The sequence below is a fragment of the Pinus tabuliformis genome, chromosome 2_1 (assembly GCF_031772625.1).
Source record: "Pinus tabuliformis cultivar Carrire ecotype Pingquan chromosome 2_1, CPIR1, whole genome shotgun sequence".
NCBI classification, from domain to species: Eukaryota; Viridiplantae; Streptophyta; class Pinopsida; order Pinales; family Pinaceae; genus Pinus; species Pinus tabuliformis.
Window position 1 is genome coordinate 700,033,906 of NC_142299.1, and position 8,494 is coordinate 700,042,399.

Sequence of the window (8,494 nt, forward strand, 5' to 3'; positions counted from 1 at the left end):
AGGAAGCAGTGTTGGGAGAATGGACTTTTGAAGGAGAAAATGGAGGCCAAATTAAAAAATTCCACTTGGGTTGGAAAGCAGACAGGCAGACCTTTCCAAAAAGCACACCTGGAGCTCATTTGGAAATCGGGAAGTCCTCCAACAATGGGTCCAAACAGGCACGATGCATAGAGAATCAGGCGCGGCGCATAGAGGAAAAATTTCCAGTTTGACCAAGTTTTGCTCTGTTTTTCGCCTAGTTTTTCCTAGTTTGACTTTTTTACTTTCGTAATGGAAATTTTTTTATGTAATTTGATTTATCTTGATGTATCATGATGTAAATATGTTATAATTTCACTTGTAGAGGTAGATTCATCAGTTTAAAGGTTGTTTGAAACTGAATGAATCAGTGCCCTTGTTTCTAAAGGCATGCTGTTATGTTGCCTAGTTTCTAGTTCTCAGTTTAGAATTAGTTCCATATCAGCTCCTAAACATGTGAGCTCAACCCCTAGAGGCAAGGATGAGCTATTTTTGTCTATATTATGTTGTTTTTCAATCATTAGCATGGTTGGACTCTTGAGAAATAAAGGAACTTCATTGTACACTCATATTTTCATTTTGGCTAAGGAATTGATACCAGGATTTGTAGCACTCTTTGGGATTCATGTGGCAATTTGTCTTGGTACAGTGTTTCTCTTTGTAATTATGAATTTTTTTATGTGATTGTATGTCATTATCTATCTTATTTCTTCTGAACTAAACAAACAAGAGTGTAAGTAGAATCCATTGAAATTGTAGTGCTCTACTTGAAGTTTGTTTTAGTTATTTGATGTTTTCAGCTATTTGGGGAGGATCCATGATTGTTCTTCCCCTCTTCAACACCTCACCTATCTATCCCTTCCACCTCATTCAATTTTAAGTGCCAAAACTATTGCCTACCTTGCCCCATTGAGATCTCTGCAGGACTGAGCCTCAATCCCCGCACCCAAAAGCATATTTCCATCTAAGCCAAAAAATCATCATTTTATCAAAACAAACTCTCTTGCACATATACCTAGCCTAAGATCAGAAGATATTTAGTCATCTCAAGCCCTCATCGATCATTATTTGCTGAGATTGACCCGGAGAGAGCCCTCTCCTGACCTGGTAGGGCTAGCTACCAGGCTGAGCGTGGTTTGATGTTGGCCCTGGATCCTACCTTTTCATCCTGAGGTAAATCTAGACTCTAACACTCTCATATCAAACCCGGGGTGATTTTCTTCAAGCCACAAAGGGCTTTCTTCCACCTACACACATGAGATTCCTGGTGATGAATCTCAAACCTCCTCGGGTTTTTCCAAACCTGTGGACCTGCTACATGAGGGGAATGGTCCCCTTGTGAGATTTTCCTTTGGTACATCTCAGACATGTACCTTCATGCTCCTTTTGAGTTTAGGCATCCTTATCAACATCTAACTCATAGACCTATAGTGTTATGTGTCAACTGACATGGTCCCCAATGGATTTTCTACAATTTGATACAAATTTCCAACCCTGAACCCACGAGTAAAAGCATCCTTGAAAATTATGTTTTCAAACTCATAACTTTCCATCGATGAATGCCACCTTGAAACCTTTGACTTCCATTGCCGAAATGGACACCAGGTTCTTCTTGCGATCAGCTACATAAAAGAAATTATGTAAATGAATCGAGTTACCCTCATTCAATTGAGGCCCTCATTCAATTGAGGGGTAACACCCTTTCTGGGATAAGTGGCATCAAATCCAAGTATAATCCCATGAATGTTTCCATCTCTCCAAATTAGAGAGAGAACACCCTTCTATCCAATGGAGTGCCTTGAAGCACTACAATCAATAAGACAGATTCCCAAAGAATCTGAAGGAGACAACCAATACAAGATAAGACTTCTTTATCTTATCATAAACAACATTTGATTCTTCATACCTGGGGTTCCTTGGTTTCTCTGAAGAGTTAGTTGTGTCATGTCATTCCTATGATAATTGAAGATGTCCCTAGAATGATTGTTATCATCATCAAGCGATGTGTCCCTGCCAGTCGAACACTCCTTTGCATAATGGCTGAACTTATTTCAACCAAGGCATCTACCTTCCATTCCACCCTTAGATTTAGACTTCCCATTGAAGTGATCTTCAGGTAGGCCATCAGAAACTTCTGCTGCACCATTCTGATAATATTATTTGCTTCGACTTCATCCTTGGTGAATTAGAAGAGGGATGAGGAATCCATTAATCATTTTGTCATTTCCCAACTATCTTCGGTGATTGCTTTTTCACTCTTGCTTGGGCTTTGTCTTCACCTAAGCTCTGATACCATGTTAAGTTTTGGGTATGTTCTATTCTAGAGAAATTTATTTCAATCTTCACAGTTAGCTCAATATTTTTTCCAGATTAGCAATCACATCAGCATTAAAGTAAACTACAGATAGAACATAAATATAAATCGTAGAAGACAAGCCAAGACAAGAGGACAAAAGATGTGGTGCTAGCCAGGGACAAACCCCAATGTGGGGAAACCCTTGATCAATTCTTCTTATATGTTCTTCAATAGTTCAGCAAAGAGAGAGAGACAGAGAGGTAGTACATGTACAACTGAAGTCAACACTTTGAATTATCTAAATGAGAGCATATATCATCTCTAAGAAGATGATGCATGAGACCAGTTGGAGACATGCTACTTCAACTGATTCTCCAATGTGACTCCTTCACCTATCATCGTGCTGCATCTTGTCATCATGCTGCACCTCACCGTGCTGCACCATGTTGCACCCATTATCAGAATGTTGGACCTCATGACTTTTGCACTTAATGTGGTTGAACCATGTTGTCCATGTCTATTGTCCCATTGCTTGCTTGTCGTCCCTTTCATGCTTGGTGTACTTGTTTCTAACTACCATACAACTGTCCCAATGTTAGTTTGATGTCCCTTACATGTTGATGTATCATTGCATGCTTGGTGTACTTACTGCTAAGTACCATACAATTGTCCCAATGTTAGTTTGTTGTCCCTTGCATGCTGCTATACCATTGCATGCTTGGTGTACTTATTGTTAAGTACCATACAATTGTCTCAATGTTAGTTTGTTGTCCCTTGCATGCTATTGTACCAATGTGCTATACTTGCAGCATCATGAACTTGATATATCATACTGTTGCACCTCACCATTGTGTTGCCCCTCATTATGCTATGATACACTTCGTCACTATACCCATCATGTTGCAGCGTTCATCATCATGTTGTTGCAATATATCATCATCATGCTGCTTCAATGTATCATCATCATTGTTTTGGGGCTTTTCTATTTGCTGCATTGCTGGACTGGTTAGGGCATTCTAACAGCAGTCCTAATAGCCTTGAAAATGTGGCCAGAATAGCCCTCCACAACTGCGTCTGCCTTTCTCAGAGGGGAGGAAAGCCTTGGCTACAATTCTCGGTTGTTTCAAACCCTATTCCATCCTTCGGGCTCCTCTTATCTATTGTGGCTTGCTACAACAAGTTGTCCCTTAGTTATGGTAGCCCTTCTAGGGGATATTCCTCTACCTAACCACCCCAAAACAATCCCCCTACCTCTCAACCTCAAGATGTGGGTTGCGGCCTTCTTTAATAGCTCCTCGACCTCTTGGAATAGCCTCTGAACTCCTCATTGTTCTCCTCTAGGCTTGTTGCGACTAGAGTAGATCCATACCACCCTTAGGACACTGTATAAGCTTCTTCATAGGTTACGTTAGGGCTTCTCCATAGGGTAGTGTTAGGGCTTCTCAATAGGACAACGTTAGGGATTCTCCATAGGGCAGTGTTATTCCTTAGGATCTCTCCTCCTACTAAAACCCAAAGACAAGTAGAGAGGAAGAGATCCCAAGTGTGTGTAGAAATGACTTGAAGGCTCCCTCTATTTATACTAAAATGTTGGGCACAAGTGGGGTTTATTTGGTTGTTGGCCGACCTTGATGAATTGTCCCATAACACAAATAAATTCAGATCTCATGAATACTTATCGGAATCGGATGATGTTTAGATCAATCCTACATCTCTCGATGAGAGGGATAAAAGAAAAATATCAACTGCCATTAATAAGATGACCCACATGGAGTTTGGCCCTAGTTTCGAATTTTAACAACATAAAAACAAACACATAAAAACATTATAGGGTGAAATAAATCTAGCATGTCTTAGAATTACGTTTAGCAAAAATACAAACATGTTTCCAACAATAATATTGCAAAGAAAATTAAATGTAGAACATGCTAGATTTATTTCTACCACAGACAAAAGCACATTGCCAATAACAACATTAGAAGGGGAAAGAAATTTAAGCATAAGAAGAAAAAGAAAAACTCATATCAACATTGGTAGGTGAAAGAAATCTAACATGTGCTAGATTTACTTCTAGCACAAACACAAATATGTTGTCACCAACAACATTAAGGCAAGGTAAAAGAAAACATAGAACATGCTATATTTCCTTCTAACACAAACATAAGTAAACAACATTATTGTATGGCTAAAGAAACCTAATACATGTTGGATTTACTTCTAGCACAAACAAAAACATATTACTAGTAACATCATTGTAAGGAAAAAGGAATCTAGCACCCACAATATTTTCTTCTACCACAAACAAAAATACATTACGAATAAGAACATTGTAAGGTGAAAGAAATCTAATGTGTGTTATATTTCATTCTATCATAAACACAGGCACATAACAACATTGCAAGGTGTCAGAAATCTAGTATGTGTTAGATTTACTTCTATCACAAGCACAAGTATATTGTCAACAACAACACTGCAAGAAAAAAAGAAATCTATTGCCTGTTAAATTTCCTTCTAGCATAGACAAAAACACATTGCAAAATAAAAATAATGCAAGGCATTTGATTTCCTTCTAGCACAAATAACTATATTGTCAAAAGTAATATTGCATTGTGAAAAAAATATAACACGTACTAGATTTCCTTCTAGTACAAATTCACAAATATATTGCCAACAACAACATTACCAAACAAAACAAATCTAACACATGCTAGATTTCCTCCTATCAAAAACACAAGCACGTTGCAAATAACAACATTACAAGGTGAAATAAATATAATGCATAGTATATTTCCTTCTAATGCAAACATAATCACATAACAACATTGTAGGGTGAGGAAAATTTAGTCTGTGTTATATTTACTTCTAAAACAAGCATATAAATATTTCCAATGACAACATTATAGGACAAAACAAATCTAGCGCAAGCTAGATTTCCTTTTAGCCCAAACAAGAACATGTTAGCAATAACAACATTGCAAGGTAAAAGAAAATCTATCTAACGTCTGTTATATTTCCTGTTAGCGCAAACAAAAGTACATAGAAACAATGTAGAGTGAGAAATCTAGCAAGTGGTAGATTTATGTCTACCACAAATACAAGCACGTCGCCAACAACATTGTAGAGTATAAGAAATATAGCTTGTGCTAAAAAAAATTCCAACACAAACACAAGCACATTTCAATTTGAAAGAAATCTAACGCATGTTATATTTCCTTCTAGCACAAACACAAGCACATAACAACATTGTAGGGCTAAAGAAGTCTAGTGCATGCTAGATTCATTTCTGTCACAAGGACAAGCAGATTGCAAGCTGATGGAAACAAAACACATGCTATATTCCTTCTAGCCATTATTTTAAAAAACGACCAAGTCTACTCCGACTCGGCCGAGTCAGACCGAGCCAATGCCTCGCTGGGTTAGCTCGGCAGCCAAAACGGTATGGCTACTCGGGTTGTTATCGAGCCAGCCATTGACTCGATCAACTCGATAGCAACTTGGTCGACCCGGTAATGACTCGGCCAGCTCGGTAACAACTTGGTCGGCTAGCCTCTTTGACAAAAATCATGAAGCACATTTGTCAAAAGTTTTTCCACCTCCTACATATCAATGGTTGGGTTGTTGTTTATTGCATATTTATAGCCCTAAAGTAATCTATAGTTGTGAGAAAGTTTTGAAAATTATAAGGCTGAAGTATGGTTATCCTATTGGAATGAATTGGAAAACTGAAACAATGCATTGAGCCATACAATGTTTTTAAAAAGGCAAACGTTCTGGCAATGGACTAATAAATACATATTTACCTCCAATTAATTTGGAGCTTGACTAGAATTAAATCAAGGGTTTTGAGACTTCATTAGGGGCAGAGAATTGGTATTATTGTTGTTGTAGTCTAGTTATTGTCCTTAGGCTAAGGCAGAAAAGAATCCTGGCAGTGGTGGCTAAGTATGAACTTTGTATTGGACAGTGCACTGGGTGCCATTTTGATATAATGGATACATTCATGAGCCTACTTTGATCATATGTTGTCTTCTCTCTATATTCTAAAGCTTTGTGTTTGGAAACATGAATGAAAATCTTTAAAATTATGTTTTTATATAAAAAAAATATTTAATGTATTTTTTACAACTACTGAGTCATTGAAATCAAACCGGTTGAGTCAATACCAAGTCGGAGTCAAAGTCAGAGCTAACCCTCAGTTGTTTCTAAACCAGAGTTGGAGTTTTAAAACATTGCTTCTAGCACAAGCAACCATATTTCCAAATACATTACATTGTGAAATAAATCTAGTGCATGCAAAATTTCCTTCTAGCCCCATGATAAGCACATCGCCAACAACAACATTGCAAGGTGAAAAAAATCAATGTGTTTTAGATTTTCTTCTAGTATAAACACACGCAGACACAAACATTGTAAGGTGAAATAATTCTAGCTCACGCTAGATTTACTTCTAGCACAAACACAACCATGTTGACAAAAACAACATTACACGGCAAGGAAACCTTGCGCATGCTAGATTTCTTTCTAACACAAACACAAGCACATTACAGGATGAAAGAAATATAACCCATGCTAGATTTCTTTCTAGCACAAACACAAGAACATAACAACATTGTAGGGTTAAAGAAATATAACACACTAAATTTACTTCTAGCACAAACTGAAACATATTTCCAATATCAATATTGCAACAAAAGAAATCTAGCATGTGCTAAATTTCCTTCTAACACAATCACATGCAAAATTCCAATAACAACATTGCAAGTTCAGAGAATTCTAGCATATTTCCTTCTAGCACAAACAACCAAATTTCCAACCACAACATTGCATTGTGAAAGAAATCTAGTGCATGCTAAATTTTCTTATAGCTCAAACACAAGCACATAAAAACAATGTAAGGTGAAAAAATTCTAACATGTGTTATATTTACATTTAGAAAAATCACAAGCCTATTGCCAACAACAACATTATCAAGCAAAATAAAGCTAACACATGCTAGATTTCATTCTATCATACACAAGTGTATTGCTAATAACAACATTGTAAGATGAAAGAAATCTAATGAATGTTAGATTTTCTTTAGCACAAATAAGCACATAACAACTTTAACCCTTAGTATCTCCCACACACATACTCTTATTTTCATGTTTGTTTTTTGACACCTAACACCCCTCAAGTCATTTCATGGACTTTTTTGAGAAGCCAATTCACTTTAATCATAATTATTAAGTTATATGAAACCCACGGTGTATGCAGATGGGGTCTTACCCCCCATACTCTTTTCATCTTATTTGGTCTACAGTGCTAATGCATTTATTAGTGTGCATGAAATATCATATTTGAAACACCAGACTTTTTAGCCTCAAAACAGATAAAAGCATATGCACATTGATACTCTGGTCCCAAAACATATACACATACATGCACATGGGCATGATACCCCCACTAGCCTAATATTTGCATGTACATGTTCTTTACAATCGAGGGGTTGGAATTGGGGTGTTAGAAAAATCATCCAACATAGACAAAATTTAGAACCTAAAATACACTAGAGGATGTGTTCCACGGTTGGAACAAGGTAGTTATATTTATCTAATGCTTTATTGATATTTTTTAAATCAATGAAAATATCGGTTTCTCCATTCTTATTCCTAAGAGGGACCATATTGGATATCCATAGGGAATGATGATGATAAAAAATATTTTTCCTCTTATATTCATTTTCATTTGTTATTATATTGTTGAATACATATCTAAGAATGTTTGTTGAATAGGATTATATATTTCTTGAATGATATCACATCCTGAATGATTTTAGTGTCATGGGTCTTTTAATCAGTGTAATTCTACGACAAAAAATTCTTTATAATTCCTGAAGGAAATGAAAAAATGTAGCCCTCTCCATAGGCACGTATCCGATACCTAGATTAATATTTTGTGGGTATTATTTGTTACAGAGATTTGAACCACATATTTAAGAAATAAGTTGTCACTCTTTGGTTTTTCATCTAGAGGCAATATATCAATTTGTTGATCACAATGTCAATTTTCATCAATGGTTCATCCCCTAAAAGTATCTCCCTATGTGAGCAATTCTAAAATAGGGGCATCATCATCAAAATATATCTAGCTTGTAATATTGTTTGCTATAGAAGGTCTGGAAATTGTTCATTAGAAAACATG